Source organism: Aquarana catesbeiana, linkage group LG01 (assembly GCF_042186555.1).
Source record: "Aquarana catesbeiana isolate 2022-GZ linkage group LG01, ASM4218655v1, whole genome shotgun sequence".
NCBI lineage: Eukaryota > Metazoa > Chordata > Amphibia > Anura > Ranidae > Aquarana > Aquarana catesbeiana.
In genome coordinates this window covers 553910716-553929998 of record NC_133324.1, presented here as the reverse complement: position 1 = coordinate 553929998, position 19283 = coordinate 553910716, and the positions used below count along the sequence as shown (strand labels likewise).

The 19283-nt window shown below is 49.0% G+C and overlaps 1 long non-coding RNA gene across 1 annotated transcript in view; it reads right to left on the bottom strand.

Annotated features, from left to right (window-relative positions):
* The window catches only part of LOC141105814 (uncharacterized), a 215455-nt gene that overhangs the window by 195951 nt on the left and 221 nt on the right, over positions 1–19283 (bottom strand). The gene's annotated exons all lie outside the window — the stretch shown is intronic.

Here is a 19283-nt window from a genome sequence, read left to right as displayed (position 1 = left end):
GTTGCTAAGCACACCCCTGCCTGCTGCCTTCTCCAGTTTTCTCCTATGGGGACACTACTAAAACCACAGGTAATACTTTTTTTTTTTTTTTTTACCCTTTCCTCAATATAATTTATTTTAAAGTGTAATTTTTGGTATGTAAATGCTATGTGTTAGAAATATGAAGGGCCTTCAAAAATGCTAGGTTGTCAGGAAATTTGATGTGTAATTTATGCTTGTAGAACGCCTGAAGGTGCTACTTCACTGGTGGGCCTCTGTATGTGGCCAGCCTGTGTAAAAGTCTCACACATGTGGTATCGCCATACTCGGGAGGAGTAGCAGAATGTATTTTGGGGTGTCATTTTTGCTATGTACATGCTATGTGTTGGAAATATCTTAAAAACGGACAACTTTGTGGGAAAAAAATGCGTTTTCATTTTTTTCCACATTTTTCAAAAACTTCTGGAAAAAAAAATGAACCATTCAAAAGTCTCATAGATTATACGTTGGGGTGTCTGCTTTCCAAAATGGGGTAATTTTGTGGGTATTTGTACTTTCCTGGCTTGTTAGTGTCTCAAGAAATGAGATAGGTCTTCAGTACATCAGGTGTGATCAATTTTCAATGATTTAGGAAAACAAGAGAGTATAGGTGGGCTCAAGACTTTATAGGCACAATAATGAAGATAATATATAGTTAAAATATTATTTTTATTTCGAAATTATTATTTTAAAAAAAAGGGAGAGACGAAGGATAAGAAACAGGGTAGGACATACAAGGTTTACAAATTATGCACTCCATACACATTTGGTAGGTTGATATAGGAAAACAGCGAAACCATAGAACCAACAAGAGACATACAACTTATTGATCTATATAGTTACAGTACATTTCGTTGAACCAAACGCTATGTGATGGTGGCAATCAGATTCTGTATAAGCTCGACATGTTACGCGCCGTATGCGCTTCTTCAGGAGCACAGAGTTAGGATACTGTAATGAATGGTACAGTTTGTAAAAATTCAACATAAATTTGTGTGTATATATAAACTTACATCTAAACAATATAGTGGAATGATAAAAAGAAGAGGCTGTTTTAAAACATCAGAGGGGTATCCGTACTGCAATGGTCAGACGGAGCAAAGGCAATGTGGGGACGAATGTGACATGGTACAAATCAATAGTAGAAGGGTAGGGTAGGTGGAGGAGTGTAATGTAGGCTGTATAGTCAGGTAAGATAAAGGTAGGGAACAAGGAAGTGGGAGAGGGGGGGGGGAGGAAAGGGAAGTAGGGGGGAAAAATAGAAAGGGAGGGGAGGGGGGGGGGAGGGGGAAGGAAAGAGAAACAGAAGGGGAGATGGGAAAGGGGAACGGGGAAGGGAAAGAGACTGGGGGAGGGGAAGAGGGGGGAAGGGGGAAGAATGCGGGAGAGGCAAAGGGGGGAAAAAAAAAAAAAAAGGGGGGGGGGAAGAAAAGAGGGAGGGAATACCCTACTACATGCGGCAAGTGCTCATCCTAGATCGCTTATTAAAAGTATACCTTATGCACAATATCTCAGGTTACGCCGTAACTGTACACATCTAGAGGAATTCAAATCTCAAGCCCGGGCACTCCGTCATAGATTATTAACAAGAGGTTATAAGAAAACCATACTACGTAGTGCATACAACAAAGCCATCCGCCAGTCAAGAAACTCCCTACTTTTCAAGCAGAAAAATGTTTCTACTAGTGCCCCAGTTAGATTTATTACTAAATTTTCCCAACAACACCAAAAACTTAGGGACATACTCAATAAACATTGGCCGATCCTCCAGGAGGACCCTATTATAAACAAATACATTAGCCCTTTTCCTCAAATCACATTTAAACGAACAAGGTCTCTAGGTGACCAATTGACTTCAAGCCATTTTTCTGCCACCCCCAAACCCAAACAACCTAAAATAGGAATGGCCCAATGTGGCAAATGTTCTTTTTGCCCATGGATCAAAGAAGGAAATTCCTTCACACTACCAAATGGAGAAAAATTCACGCCTAAATTTTATGCAGATTGCGATACAAAAGGAGTGGTATACTTAATGTTATGCCAATGTGGCGCATTCTATATAGGGAAGACTATTAGACATCTACGCTGCAGAATCAGGGACCATGTTTATTATTCTGGTGAAGGGAAAATGGTGACAGCAGTCAGCAGGCACCTTGACCTCTATCATAAATTTAATACTTCTCTCATTTCATTCATTGCATTAGCAGTTATCCCATTAGACCCCAGGGGTGGAGAGTGGGATAAAATAGTATGCCAACAAGAAACCCTTTGGATAGAACGCTTAGGGGCCACTCTCCCCCCCGGGATTAACGAAGCTCAATCTTACAAACCGTTTCTTTAAATATACTTAGCCTAACTATGTTGGGCTTTTGTACTATTTTAAACATATATGTATATCAAGCTGTTGCTGTCCACTAATTGAAACGAGACTGTTAGAAAGTCCTAGCCATTACTTATGGCTAATTCAGAACTCTTCATATGTTCCCTTATGCATATTTAGACAATGTAAATCAATCAATACACTTCCAACAAAACCAATATAAGTACAATGTAGTCGCAGATTCCCCATACCCCTTTATTGCCCTTCTTCCCCCCTCCCCCTCCAACTCGATTGTTGTCATGATCCCTTCATGCCGCTCTTTATTTTATTATATGTTATATCAATGTGAACAATATTGTCCTATTTTGATTTTTATATTTTTCTTTTTGAGGCTGTGTTATCATCATGAGTGTGTCCCTCTCCTGCGTGTTATCAGCGGGGCCTTTATGGGCAATGTGCGGCCGCCCAGCGCCACATCTACTATGTAGATGCGGCGCGTTTGGTATCAATGGACGACCGCGTTGACGCGGATACGGCTGCGCTTCATCTCTCCCCTATTCCCCACTGTGGGCGGATGTCTGTCTGTCTGCATCGAGGGGTGAACTATTGGCGAGGAACCTCTCTGTATCTCTGCTCCGCCGGGATGCTGCTGACGTCACCGCCCTCTCCCCCTCCCTGCATCGTCGGCCGTCTAGCTCACGGTGGGGAAGGGGTGTTTGCGCGGTGGTTCCGGGTCCGCCCGGTTGCCTGGTTACCAGGACGCGACTGCCCCCTCTTTCCCCGACACTCCGTCAGCTGTTCGGAGCACGCCGGGGATCGAGACATGCGCAGTACGCGCCAGCGGCCGGCCTGAATGACATCACGTCGGCTACGCCGATTGGTGACTACAGGCGGGGCGGATGTACAAGAGACGCCTGCATGGCGTCTCTCCTTGTACTATCCACACAAGAAGTTACCCGTGGCGAGACGGCTGTGTGGCGTTCCACCACCAACTCCTCCATTCAGGATTTACATGTTTTATATCCAGGTAAGCCTATACCCCTACCATCCCCCTCTATCACTGCTCAGTCATGGCTCCTTCTTATACTATAATCTTCATCGATTTAACAGACTCAGCAGGATTGGGGGTTAGACCGAATAGCTTCCCAAGGAATAAGAGCGTCTATGCACCTTGATGAAAACTCCAAGTCTATCTCTGACTGTTAGCAAAAATTCCCCCCCCCCCCATCTAACAATTACCGCTGAAAGTGCTGGGAATTACCAATATCTACTAAGGAGACTGCTGTGGTTTTGCTTTTATCCCCTCTTCCTCCCAAGCATAGTCATTACATTGATCAGGGTAAGTGCAATTTAACCCTATTAAGATACCTCCCAATATTAATGCTATCCTTAATATACATAATCAGGAATTACATCACGTATCACCTGCCACTTAATTTACCATTCAACATTTTAATCTTCTTTTAGGTTTTCATTATTAGTCATTCTTATTATACACACTTTTATTATATATAAAAAGATATATATTCTTTTATAATTATAGACAGTTACATACATTATTTTTTCCTTCCCCTCTCCCTTCCTCCCTCCCCCCCCCCCCCTCTTTCCCCCCCCCCCCTTTTTTTTTTTTTCCCCCCTTTGCCTCTCCCGCATTCTTCCCCCTTCCCCCCTCTTCCCCTCCCCCAGTCTCTTTCCCTTCCCCGTTCCCCTTTCCCATCTCCCCTTCTGTTTCTCTTTCCTTCCCCCTTACCCCCCCCTCCCCCTCCCCTCCCTTTCTATTTTTCCCCCCTACTTCCCTTTCCTCCCCCCCCCCTCTCCCACTTCCTTGTTCCCTACCTTTATCTTACCTGACTATACAGCCTACATTACACTCCTCCACCTACCCTACCCTTCTACTATTGATTTGTACCATGTCACATTCGTCCCCACATTGCCTTTGCTCCGTCTGACCATTGCAGTACGGATACCCCTCTGATGTTTTAAAACAGCCTCTTCTTTTTATCATTCCACTATATTGTTTAGATGTAAGTTTATATATACACACAAATTTATGTTGAATTTTTACAAACTGTACCATTCATTACAGTATCCTAACTCTGTGCTCCTGAAGAAGCGCATACGGCGCGTAACATGTCGAGCTTATACAGAATCTGATTGCCACCATCACATAGCGTTTGGTTCAACGAAATGTACTGTAACTATATAGATCAATAAGTTGTATGTCTCTTGTTGGTTCTATGGTTTCGCTGTTTTCCTATATCAACCTACCAAATGTGTATGGAGTGCATAATTTGTAAACCTTGTATGTCCTACCCTGTTTCTTATCCTTCGTCTCTCCCTTTTTTTTAAAATAATAATTTCGAAATAAAAATAATATTTTAACTATATATTATCTTCATTATTGTGCCTATAAAGTCTTGAGCCCACCTATACTCTCTTGTTTTCCTAAACTACTTCATATAAGACGTGGCACCTGTAACTTATTTCGTATCCGCATGACCACTATGCGATGATACGCTCTTAATCCATTCAATTTTCAATGATTGGCACCATAACTTGTAGACTCTATAAGGCTGGGTTCACACTGGTGCGACACGACAGCCGTCCTACTTTGGATCCGACTTTGCCCTGCATCATGAAGCTGGCATGCGTCCGACTTTCAATGAACAGGGATCCGACTTGGATCCCCGCCAATGCCCGGCACTGTGTTTGGTATGAATCTTGCGGGGAACTCTGCGCCAAATTTTAAATACAAAACCGGCATGGGTTCCCCCCTCCAGGAGCATACCAGGCCCTTGGGTCTGGTATGGACCTTAAGGGGAACCCCCTACGCCGAAAAAATGGCGTGGGGATCCCCCCCAAATCCATACCAGACCCTTATCCGAGCACGCAGCCCGGCCGGTCAGGAATGGGGGTGGGGAAGAGCGAGCGCCCCCCCCCCCCTGAACCGTACCAGGCCGCATGCCCTCAACATGGAGGTGGGTGCTTTGGGGCAGGGGCGCCCTGCGGGCCCCCCACCCCAAAGCACCTTGTCCCCATGTTGATGAGGACAAGGACCTCTTCCCAACAACCCTGGCCGTTGGTTGTCGGGGTCTGCGGGCAGGGGGCTTATCGGAATCCGAGAGTCCCCTTTAATAAGGGGGCCTCCAGATCCCGGCCTCCAGATCCCCCCACCCTTTGTGAATGAGTATGGGGTACGCCTATATAAGTCCATTGCAGAGCGCTCAGAGAGCATTCCAGCTGGAGAGAGCGTCGTGTCAACATCGGAAGAAGTGAAGAGGGAAGAAGATGAGAAGACAAGAAGGCAGAAGGCAGAAGACCGGGCCACCGCTTGCAAAAGAGCTGCAGAAGATAGCGGAGGAGCCGGCAGAAGATCAGGACACCGGGAGGAGATGCCGGAGAGACCCCCGAAGTCGGAAGAAGACCCCGGAGCTGCCTAATAAATTACTTTAAAAACCTGTGTACTGTGTTTTTTCATTGACACCTTTTTCCCTAGGTGAATGGGTAGGGGTACGATGTACCCCATACTTATTCACAACGGGTGGGGGGCCGGGATCCGGGGGCCCCCTTAATAAAGGGGGCTCCCGGATTCCGATAAGCTCCCCGCCCGCAGACCCCGACAACCAACGGTCAGGGTTGTTGGGAAGAGGCCCTTTGTCCTCATCAACATGGGGACAAGGTGCTTTGGGGTGGGGGGGCCCCAAAGCACCCACCTCCCCATGTTTAGGGGAAGGGGCCTGGTACGGTTCAGGGGGGGGGGGGCGCTCGCTCGTCCCCACCCCCATTCCTGACCGGCTCGGATAAGGGTCTGGTATGGATTTGCGTGCTCGGATAAGGGTCTGGTATGGATTTGGGGGGGACCCCCACGCCGTTTTTTTCGCCGTAGGGAGGTTCCTCTTAAAGATCCATACCAGACCCAAGGGCCTGGTGTGCTCTTGGAGGGGGGAACCCATGACGTTTTTTTATTTAAAATATGGCGCGGAGTTCCCCCTCAAGATCATCGGAGCACAAGTCGCATGCCGAAGTCGGATCATGCGAGACGGCAATCCGACTTTGATCCGACTTCAGTGATATTCAATGGGCTGAAGTAGGATCAAAGTCGGACCAAAGTAGTACAGGGAGCATTTCTAAAGTCGGAACGACTTGTGTTGGACCAGTTAGGACGGCTGCCATAGGGAAACATTGAATTTCACACGTCATGCGACATGAGCTCCCAATGTCGGAGCGTTTGTCGGACCAGTGTGAACCCAGCCTAACTTTCACAAAGACCAAATAATATATACTAATTAGGGTTATTTTTACCGAAGATATGTAGCCGTATAAATTTTGGCCAAAATTTATGAAGAAAAATTACTAATTTGCTAAATTTTATGACAGAAACAAAGAAAAAGGCATTTTTTTTTTTTTATTTATAGCACAAAAAGTAAAAAACCCACTAGTGATTAAATACCACCAAAAGAAAGCTCTATTTGTGTGAAAAAAGGACACAAATTTAATTTGGGTACAGTGTTGCATGACTGAGTAATTGTCATTCAAATTGTGAGAGTGCTGAAAGGTGAAAATTGGTCTAGGCAGGAAGGGGGTGAAAGTGCCCTGTAGGCAAGTGGTTAAAAATGTTTATTTTAACTAAAAAACAAAACAAAAAAAAAGGGGATTTATAATCACTTCAATTCTTCTAAAACACATTCAGAAAAAACTATTGTACCAAAATCAACATTTTTTTGAAATGTATGAATACTTCACTCCTGGCCTGTCTGCCTAGACCCGAACTTGACCCATGTAATATACCAAGAATAATGACTTAATCTGAGCTAATAGTTGCACAAACCGAAGTTGTTCAAACATTTGTCACCTTTTACACAGACTTGTACTAATCCAAAGCTCATTATACAAGACTATAACTAGATAATTACAAAAATTGATTTACTTAAAGTGGAGGTTCACACAAAAATTGAACCTTCCGTTTTTCGGAACCCTCCCCCCCTCCGGTGTCACATTTGGCACCTTTCAGGGGGGAAGGGGGTGCAAATACCTGTCTAAGACAGGTATTTGCACCCACTTCCAGCATAGACTCCCACGGGAGTCTATGCCTCTTCCCGTCCCCACCACGCTGTCTGCTGGGACACACACGGGTCCCAGAGACAGCGGGGACCAGTTAGGAGGCGCAGCGCGGCTCGAGCATGCGCAGTAGGGTACTGGGAAGTGAAGCCGCACCGCTTCACTTTCTGATTCCCTTACAGAGAATGGCGGCGGCAGCACCCGAGGACCGAGCGACGATTCAGGGTCCAGCGATGCCCACATCGCTGGACCCTGGGACAGGTGAGTGTCCTTATTTTAAAAGTCAGCAGCTGCAGTATTTGTAGCTGCTGACTTTTAAAAAAAAATTTTCGCGGGACTCCCTCTTTAAATTGTCACCTCAACAGTTAAAGGAGAAGAAGCACAGCCAAAGCTTGTCTGACTATAATTCTCCTGTGGATCACAGGAGTGCAGTTCTTTCTGCACTCCTGTGATCTGTTTTCAGCAGACAGGGGCTAAAGCCTGTTGTTGGCTGATGTCACAGAGCCGGCCCAGGCTCAGGCAAGATCATGACTATAAGGTCGGGATCTGCCCACATGCCTGGACCGGCACCTGGCTCAGCCTCTTAGACCCCTTTCACACTGGGGCGCTTTGCAAAGCGCCCTGAAAGAGCCGCTGCTGTGTCTCCAATGTGAAAGCCCCAAGGGCTTTCACACTGGAGCGGTGCACTGGCAGGACGGTAAAAAAAGTCCTACTAGCAGCATCTTTGGATCGGTGAAGAAGCGGTGTATACACCGCTCCATCACCGCTCCTGCCTATTGAAATCAATGGGGCAGCACGGCTATACCGCCAGCATAGCACTGCTGCAGCAGTGCTTTGCGGTGGTTTTAACCCTTTCTCGGCCGCTAACAAGGGGATAAAACCACCCAGCTAGCGGCCGAATACCGCAGCTAAAACGACGGTAAAGCGGCATAATTTTACCGCCGACACCGCCCCAATGTGAAAGGGGCCTTAGCGAGCCGCTGAGAGCCTGGAACTGACCGCTCCTGCCCCCTCCACAGCCCAGAGCTCCAGTGAGCATAGGGGGGCAGAGCAAAGCTCTCTGCTCACGGAGTTCTGAGAACCGAGCAGTCGGCGGTGTTTGATCGCTTGGTTTTCAGTGTTAGAGCTTGCAGGGGACATATGCAACATCGAACCAATGCTGCATCTAGCTAGGTAAATATGATTCTACAAAAACCCTGATTCCCATACTTTTCTTTTAATGATCTTGGAAACCCCTATTACTGTTGATGAAATAGAAGCTGCTATCCTGGCCATGATGGATTTCCTGTAGAATGGTACATGCATTATAAAGAAATCTTGCTCCTTCATCTGCATCAGGCACATTGTATAACCCCTTCTATATTGGAGGCATTAATAATTCTCAATTCCAAACGTCATAGAAACCATTTGTACTATGACTTGTTTTGTCCGTTCTCATTAATAAATTCATACATAAAAAAATTCTTGCCAAAGTATTGGCCTACACTATATATAAAATAATCGCTTCTATTGTACGATCACATCAAACAAGTTTTACATCTGACAGCTGTACCCATAGAAATATGACTTTTCAGTAATATGCAGGCCAATCCCATAAATTAGGGCTCCAACGTTGTAGTAGCCCTGGATTAGAGCTGCACGATTAATCGTTAAAGAATCGAGATTGCGATTCTACCCCCCTTGCGATGTTAACACAGCATTTTCCCGATTCAGTGCAAAGAGTTCTCTGCTCACAGCTGACAGCTGTCAAAAAACCCCCCAGGCAGCCTGCCAAGTTTATGACAAGATTGCTTAGGCCCCTTTCACACTTGTGCGATTTGTCCTGCGACTTAGGACTGCAAAGTCGCATGACAAGTCGTACCCCATGATTTCCAACGAGTACCATTCATATCTGTGCGACTTCAAGTCGCAACAACTTCAAAGAAGTCCCTGCATTACTTTGGTCCAACTTTGATGTAACTTGACGTCCATAGACCTCAAGATACACAGGCATTGCTTCAAGTAGCATCAACATGGCTACAGAAATCGCGCGACTTTCAGGTTGCACAGGTGTGAAAGGGGCCTTAAGACGGAGATAAAGAGAAACATTTTAACACTTAGTCCTTTTAGATCAAAGGAATGAACTTCGGTCTGTAAAAGAGGGACGTTTAACCACTTAAAGACTTTTTCTGACACTTGTTGCTTGCAAGTTAAATTCAGTATTTTTTGCTAGAAAATTACCTAGAACCCCCAAACAATGATGTTCCTTGCCGGGGCGAGGCTTGGGCCGAAGTAGACCTTTGTACTTCTTAAAAGATAAGGAGAAAAAAATAAATAAGTAATTATATATATATATATATATATATATATATATATACATATATATATACATATATATATATATATATATATATATATATATATATATATCTATATATATATATATATATATATATATATATATATAACACACATATATATATATATATATATATATATATATATATACAAAAACGAGGGGTGGAGAGGTGGTCTTTAGTTTAAAACTAATGCCGCGTACACACGGTCGGACTTTTCGTCTACAAAAGTCCGACAGCCTGTCCGACAGACTTCCGGCGGACTTTCGGCGGACTTGCAGCAGACTTTCTAACGAACGGACTTGCCTACACACGACCACACAAAAGTCCGACGGATTCGTACGTGATGACGTACACTGGACTAAAATAAGGAAGTTCATAGCCAGTAGCCAATAGCTGCCCTAGCATGGGTTTTTGTCCGTCGGACTAGCACACAGACGAGCGGATTTCGGGGTCCGTCGTAGTTACGACGTAAAGATTTGAAGCATGTTTCAAATCTAAAGTCCGTCGGATTTGAGGCTGAAAAAGTCTGCTGAAAGTCCGGAGAAGCCCACACACGATCGGATTACCAGCCAGCTTTAGTCCGTCGGCGTCCGTTGGACTTTTGTAGACGAAAAGTCCGACCGTGTGTACGCGGCATAAGTAGTAAAGTCGGATGGAACTCCGCTTTAACGACTATATTTCATATCTTTTGGGGCACAAGATGTGGATGTCCTACATCATCCCTATGGTTTGCACTAGCTATAAAGCCACTTTCAGAACTCTAATGCCACGTACACACAATCGCACATTCCGACAACAAAATCCATGTTTTTTTTTTCCGACGGATGTTGGCGCAAACTTGTCTTGCATACACACGGTCACACAAATCTTGTCGGAAATTCCAAACATCAAGAACACGGTGACATACAACACGTACGATGAACCGAGAAAAATGACGTTCAATAGCCAGTGCGGCTCTTCTTCCTGATTCCGAGCATGCGTGGAATTTTGTGCGTCAGAATTGTGTATAAACGATCGAAATTTCCGACAATGGATTTTATTGTCGGAAAATTTGAGATCCAGATCTCAAATTTTGTATGGAAGTGGAGGAGGATGGCCACAGTGGGGAGTGGAGGAACATGTATGGGAGTGGAGGAGGATGGCCACAGTGGGAAGGAGGGGAACATGTATGGAAGTGGAGGAGGATGGCCACAGTGGGGAGGAGAGGAACATGTATGGGAGTGGAAAAGGATGGCCACAGTGGGGAGGAGAGGAACATGTATAGGAGTGGAAAAGGATGGCCACAGTGGGGAGGAGAGGAACATGTATGGGAGTGGAAAAGGATGGCCACAGTGGGGAGGAGAGGAACATATATGGGGGTGGGGGAGGATGGCCACAGTGGGGAGGAGAGGGACATGTATGGGAGTGGAGGAGGATGGCCACAGTGGGGAGGAGAAGAACATGTATGGGAGTGGAGGAGGATGTCCACAGTGGGGAGGATAGGAACATGTATGGGAGTGGAGGACGATGGCCACAGTGAGGAGGAGAGGAACATGTATGGGAGTGGAGGAGGCTGGCCACAGTAAAGAGGAGAGAAACATGTATGGGAGTGGAGGAGGATGGTCACAGTGGGAAAGAGAGGAACATGTATGGACGTGGAGGAGGATGGCCACAGTGGGGAGGAGAGGAACATGTATGGGAGTGGAGGAGGATGGCCACAGTGCAGAGGAGAGGAACATGTATGGGAGTGGAGGAGGTTGGCCACAGTGGGAAGGGGAGGAACATGTATGGGATTGGAGAAGGATGGCCACAATGGGGAGGAGTGGGAGGAGAGGAACATGTATGTGAGTGGAGGAGGATGGCCACAGTGGGGAGGAGAGGGACATGTATGGGAGTGGAGGAGAGGAACATGTATGGGAGTGGAGGAGGCTGGCCACAGTAAAGAGGAGAGAAACATGTATGGGAGTGGAGGAGGATGGTCACAGTGGGAAGGAGAGGAACATGTATGGACGTGGAGGAGGATAGCCACAGTGGGGAGGAGAGGAACATGTATGGGAGTGGAGGAGGATGGCCACAGTGCGGAGGAGAGGAACATGTATGGGAGTGGAGGAGGATGGCCACAGTTGGGAGGAGTGGGGAGGAGAGGAAAATGTATGGGAGTGGAGGAAGATGGCCACAGTGGGGAGGAGAGGAACATGTACGGGAGTGGAAGAGGATGGCCACAGTGGGGAGGAGAGGAACATGTACAGGAGTGGAAGAGGATGGCCACAGTGGGGAGGAGAGGAACATGTATGGGAGTGGAGGAGGATGGCCACAGTGGGGAGGAGTGGGAAGGAGAGGAACATGTATGGGAGTGGAGGAGGATGGCCACAGTGGGGAGGAGTGGAGAGGAGAGGAACATGTATGGGAGTGGAGGAGGATGGCCACAGTGGGGAGGAGAGGAACATGTATGGGAGTGGAGGAGGATGGCCACAGTGGGGAGGAGTGGGAAGGAGAGGAACATGTATGGGAGTGGAGGAGAATGGCCACAGTGGGGAGGAGTGGGAAGGAGAGGGACATGTATGGGAGTGGAGGAGGATGGCCACAGTGGGGAGGAGTGGAGAGGAGAGGAACATGTATGGGAGTACAGGAGGATGGCCACAGTGGGGAGGAGAGGAACATGTATGGGAGTGGAGGAGGATGGCCACAGTGGGGAGGAGTGGGAAGGAGAGGAACATGTATGGGAGTGGAGGAGAATGGCCACAGTGGGGAGGAGAAGAACATGTATGGGAGTGGAGGAGGATGGCCACAGTGGGGAGGGGAGGGACATGTACGGGAGTGGAAGAGGATGGCCACAGTGGGGAGGAGAGGAACATGTACTTGAGTGGAGAAGGATGGCCACAGTGGGGAGTGGAAGAACATGTATGGAAATGCAGGAAGATGGCCACAGTGGGGAGGAGAGAGACATGTATGGAAGTGGAGGAGGATGGCCACAGTGGGGAGGAGAGGAACATGTATGGGAGTGGAGGAGGATGGCCACAGTGGGGAGGAGAGAAACATGTATGGGAGTGGAGGAGGATGGCCACAGTGGGGAGGAGAGGAACATGTACAGGAGTGGAGGAGGATGGCCACAGTGGGGAGGAGAGAAACATGTATGGGAGTGGAGGAGGATAGCCACAGTGGGGAGGAGAGGAACATGTATGGGAGTGGAGGAGGATGGCCACAGTGGGGAGGAGAGAAACATGTATGGGAGTGGAGGAGGATGGCCACAGTTGGGAGGAGTGGGGAGGAGAGGAAAATGTACAGGAGTGGAAGAGGATGGCCACAGTGGGGAGGAGAGGAACATGTATGGGAGTGGAGGAGGATGGCCACAGTGGGGAGGAGTGGGAAGGAGAGGAACATGTATGGGAGTGGAGGAGGATGGCCACAGTGGGGAGGAGTGGAGAGGAGAGGAACATGTATGGGAGTGGAGGAGGATGGCCACAGTGGGGAGGAGAGGAACATGTATGGGAGTGGAGGAGGATGGCCACAGTGGGGAGGAGTGGGAAGGAGAGGAACATGTATGGGAGTGGAGGAGAATGGCCACAGTGGGGAGGAGTGGGAAGGAGAGGGACATGTATGGGAGTGGAGGAGGATGGCCACAGTGGGGAGGAGTGGAGAGGAGAGGAACATGTATGGGAGTACAGGAGGATGGCCACAGTGGGGAGGAGAGGAACATGTATGGGAGTGGAGGAGGATGGCCACAGTGGGGAGGAGTGGGAAGGAGAGGAACATGTATGGGAGTGGAGGAGAATGGCCACAGTGGGGAGGAGAAGAACATGTATGGGAGTGGAGGAGGATGGCCACAGTGGGGAGGGGAGGGACATGTACGGGAGTGGAAGAGGATGGCCACAGTGGGGAGGAGAGGAACATGTACTTGAGTGGAGAAGGATGGCCACAGTGGGGAGTGGAAGAACATGTATGGAAATGCAGGAAGATGGCCACAGTGGGGAGGAGAGAGACATGTATGGAAGTGGAGGAGGATGGCCACAGTGGGGAGGAGAGGAACATGTATGGGAGTGGAGGAGGATGGCCACAGTGGGGAGGAGAGAAACATGTATGAGAGTGGAGGAGGATGGCCACAGTGGGGAGGAGAGGAACATGTACAGGAGTGGAGGAGGATGGCCACAGTGGGGAGGAGAGAAACATGTATGGGAGTGGAGGAGGATAGCCACAGTGGGGAGGAGAGGAACATGTATGGGAGTGGAGGAGGATGGCCACAGTGGGGAGGAGAGAAACATGTATGGGAGTGGAGGAGGATGGCCACAGTTGGGAGGAGTGGGGAGGAGAGGAAAATGTATGGGAGTGGAGGAGGATGGTCACAGTGGGGAGGAGAGGAACATGTACGGGAGTGGAAGAGGATGGCCACAGTGGGGAGGAGAGGAACATGTACAGGAGTGGAAGAGGATGGCCACAGTGGGGAGGAGAGGAACATGTATGGGAGTGGAGGAGGATGGCCACAGTGGGGAGGAGAGGGACATGTATGGGAGTGGAGGAGGATGGCCACAGTGGGGAGGAGTGGGAAGGAGAGGAACATGTATGGGAGTGGAGGAGAATGGCCACAGTGGGGAGGAGTGGGAAGGAGAGGGACATGTATGGGAGTGGAGGAGGATGGCCACAGTGGGGAGGAGTGGAGAGGAGAGGAACATGTATGGGAGTACAGGAGGATGGCCATAGTGGGGAGGAGAGGAACATGTATGGGAGTGGAGGAGGATGGCCACAGTGGGGAGGAGTGGGAAGGAGAGGAACATGTATGGGAGTGGAGGAGAATGGCCACAGTGGGGAGGAGAAGAACATGTATGGGAGTGGAGGAGGATGGCCACAGTGGGGAGGGGAGGGACATGTACGGGAGTGGAAGAGGATGGCCACAGTGGGGAGGAGAGGAACATGTACTTGAGTGGAGGAGGATGGCCACAGTGGGGAGTGGAGGAACATGTATGGAAATGCAGGAAGATGGCCACAGTGGGGAGGAGAGAGACATGTATGGAAGTGGAGGAGGATGGCCACAGTGGGGAGGAGAGGAACATGTATGGGAGTGGAGGAGGATGGCCACAGTGGGGACGAGAGAAACATGTATGGGAGTGGAGGAGGATGGCCACAGTGGGGAGGAGAGGAACATGTACAGGAGTGGAGGAGGATGGCCACAGCGGGGAGGAGAGAAACATGTATGGGAGTGGAGGAGGATAGCCACAGTGGGGAGGAGAGGAACATGTATGGGAGTGGAGGAGGATGGCCACAGTGGGGAGGAGAGAAACATGTATGGGAGTGGAGGAGGATGGCCACAGTTGGGAGGAGTGGGGAGGAGAGGAAAATGTATGGGAGTGGAGGAGGATGGTCACAGTGGGGAGGAGAGGAACATGTACGGGAGTGGAAGAGGATGGCCACAGTGGGGAGGAGAGGAACATGTACAGGAGTGGAAGAGGATGGCCACAGTGGGGAGGAGAGGAACATGTATGGGAGTGGAGGAGGATGGCCACAGTGGGGAGAAGAGGGACATGTATGGGAGTGGAGGAGGATGGCCACAGTGGGGAGGAGTGGAGAGGAGAGGAACATGTATGGGAGTGGAGGAGGATGGCCACAGTGGGCAAGAGAGGGACATGTATGGGAATGGAGTAGGATGGTCACAGTGGGGAGGAGAGTGACATGTATGGGAGTGGAGGAGGATGGCCACAGTGGGGAGGAGAGGGACATGTACGGGAGTGGAAGAGGATGGCCACAGTGGGGAGGAGAGGAACATGTACTTGAGTGGAGGAGGATGGCCACAGTGGGGAGGAGAGGGACATGTATGGAAGTGGAGGAGGATGGCCACAGTGGGGAGGAGAGGAACATGTATGGGAGCGGAGGAGGATGGCCACAGTGGGGAGTGGAGGAACATGTATGGAAATGGAGGAAGATGGCCACAGTGGGGAGGAGAGGGACATGTATGGAAGTGGAGGAGGATGGCCACAGTGGGGAGGAGAGGAACATGTATAGGAGTGGAGGAGGATGGCCACAGTGGGGAGGAGAGAAACATGTATGGGAGTGGAGGAGGATGGCCACAGTGGGGAGGAGAGGGACATGTATAGGAGTGGAGGAGGATGGCCACAGTGGGGAGGAGAGGGACATGTATGGGAGTGGAGGAGGATAGCCACAGAGAGGAGGAGAGGAACGCGTATGGAAGTGGAGGAGGATGGCCACAGTGGGGAGGAGAGGAACATGCATGGGAGTGGAGGAGGATGGCCACAGTGGGGAGGAAAGGGACATGTATGGGAGTGGAGGAGGATAGCCACAGAGGGGAGGAAAGGGACATGTATGGGAGTGGAGGAGGATAGCCACAGAGAGGAGGAGAGGGACCTGTATGGAAGTGGAGGAGGATGGCCACAGTGGGGAGGAGAGGAACATGCATGGGAGTGGAGGAGGATGGCCACAGCGGGGAGGAGAGTGACATGTATGGGTGTGGAAGAGGATGGCCACAGTGGGGGGGGGAGTGGGGAGTGGAGGAACATGTATGGAAGTGGAGGAGGATGGCCACAGTGGGGAGGAGAGGGACATGTATGGAAGTGGAGGAGGATGGCCACAGTGGGGAGGAGAGGAACATTTATGGGAGCAGAGGAGGATGGCCACAGTGGTGAGTGGAGGAACATGTATGGAAATGGAGGAAGATGGCCACAGTGGGAAGGAGAGTGACATGTATGGAAGTGGAAGAGGATGGCCACAGAGAGGAGAGGGACATGTATGGAAGTGGAGGAGGATGGCCAGTGGGGAGGAGAGGAACATGTATGGGAGTGGTGGAGGATGGCCACAGTGGGGAGGAGAGGGACATGTATGGGAGTGGAATAGGATGGCCACAGTGGGGAGGAGAGGAACATGTATGGGAGTGGAGGAGGATGGCCACAGTGGGGAGTGGAGGAGGATAGCCACAGAGAGGAGGAGAGGGACGCGTATGGAAGTGGAGGAGGATGGCCACAGTGGGGAGGAGAGGAACATGTACGGGAATGGAGGAGGATGGCCACAGAGAGGAGGAGAGTGATATGTATGGGAGTGGAGGAGGATGGCCACAGTGGGGGGGGGGGGGAGTGGGGAGTGGAGGAACATGTATGGAAGTGGAGGAGGATGGCCACAGTGGGGAGGAGAGGGACATGTATGGGAGTGGAGGAGGATAGCCACAGAGAGGAGGAGAGGGACCTGTATGGAAGTGGAGGAGGATGGCCACAGTGGGGAGGAGAGGAACATGTATGGGAGTGGAGGAGGATGGCCACAGTGGGGAGGAGAGTGAAATGTACGGGTGTGGAGGAGGATGGACACAGTGGGGGGGAGTGAGGAGTGGAGGAACATGTATGGAAGCGGAGGAGGATGGCCACAGTGGGGAGGAAAGGGACATGTATGGAAGTGGAGGAGGATGGCCACAGTGGGGAGGAGAGGGACATGTATGGCAGTGGAGGAGGATGGCCACAGTGAAGATGAGAGTGACATGTATGGGAGTGGAGGAGGATGGCCACAGTGAAGATGAGAGGGACATGTATGGGAGTGGAAGAGGATGGCCACAGTGGGGAGTGGAGGTACATGTATGGAAATGGAGGAGGATGGCCACAGTGAGGAGGAGAGGGGGACATGTATGGCGCTATAAAACCAAAACAAACTGAAACAATCAGTGTCTTAAACCTGAATTATAAAAGATATATATAAAATATGATATGATCATATCTTAGTGCAAAAATATACAGTAAACATTATACAATACATTGAATATGTGCAGAACTGGTGAGACAATGTTGAGAGAAGAAATCACCAAAGTATCCAACTAAAAATATAGATATACAGGCGGCAGTCCAAACACAAATCGGTAAGAACCAATATATATTAGAGTCCAAAAACACACATATATAAATAAAGCCACAGGAATCTGTATAGATGTTAGAGGCCACCAACATTGCAGGAAAGGTAGGAATGGTGAAGAAGCCACCACCAAGGGTCTTAAGGGACTTACCAGATGTTGTTGACTTGGGGAGACTTATGCCATCCAAGTCACAAAGGCTTTGAGACCAACTGGTCAAAAGGGTACATCTCCTTAAACAGCCACAATGGATCCCAGGTCAGGGCGGCAGATATATAAATAAAGCGACCGGAATCTGTATAGATGTTAGAGACCACCAACGTTGCAGGAAAGGTAAAAATGGTGAAGAAGCCGCCACCAAGGGTCTTAGGGGGCTTACCAGATGTTGTTGACTCGGGGAGACTTATGCCATCCAAGTCACAAAGGCTTTGAGACCAACTGGTCAAAAGGGTACATCTCCTTAAACAGCCACAATGGATCCCAGGTCAGGGCGGCAGCTTGGTTCTTCTCCAGGTGTCACAGATTGCATCCAACCCAGTGCAGTGTGAGTATATGGGCCTGGCACTGCACTGGGTTGGATGCAATCTGTGACACCTGGAGAAGAACCAAGCTGCCGCCCTGACTTGGGATCCATTGTGGCTGTTTAAGGAGATGTACCCTTTTGACCAGTTGGTCTCAAAGCCTTTGTGACTTGGATGGCATAAGTCTCCCCGAGTCAACAACATCTGGTAAGCCCCCTAAGACCCTTGGTGGCGGCTTCTTCACCATTCCTACCTTTCCTGCAACGTTGGTGGTCTCTAACATCCATACAGATTCCTGTGGCTTTATTTATATATGTGTGTTTTTGGACTCTAATATATATTGGTTCTTACCGATTTGTGTTTGGACTGCTGCCTGTATATCTATATTTTTAGTTGGATACTTTAGTGATTTCTTCTCTCAACATTGTCTCACCAGTTCTGCACATATTCAATGTATTGTATAATTTGCACAGTATATTTTTGCAGTAAGATATGATCATATCGTATTTTATATATATATCTTTTATAATTCAGGTTTAAGACACTGATTTTTTTAAATTTTTGAGTTTGTTTTGGTTTTATAGCGCTACACTTTCACATTTAGTGCCGGTTCACACAGGGGCGACTTGTCAGGCGACCTAGCTGCCTGACAAGTCGCCTCCCTTTCTGTACAATGGAACCGTTCTAATAGGAGCGACGCAAGTTGCTCCGACTTAGAAAAAGGTTCCTGTACTACTTTGGGGGCGACTTGGGGCGACTATACAGAAGTCGTTTTGCAAGTCACCGTGGCAGTCGTGTGCAGGTCGCCTCGGTAAGGCGACCTGCAAGTCGTGCCGCCCCTGTGTGAACCGGGGCTTACACTTACTACTTGTATTTATCAGCCACTTCTCTTTCCGAATGAACATCGTGCGTGATCGGTAGCGTGTGTTTAAGCTTTGAAGTGCACACCCTAATGCAATAGGCTGCGCACACCTATGGTTGGCTGCTGTTTTACCTACACCATACACAGTGCTGTAATGATTTTTCCATATACTAGGAGGAGAGGGACACGTATGAGATTTGAGGAGGATGGCCACAGAGAGGACCACGTATCGAAATGAAGATACACTTTATAATACTACTTGTCGGAAAGTCAGTAGAAGACAGTGGGGTATACAGAAGTTATGGACAGGGAGCAGAATGCCTACGGTGGTGGCCATAGAACTGGTTCTACAAGT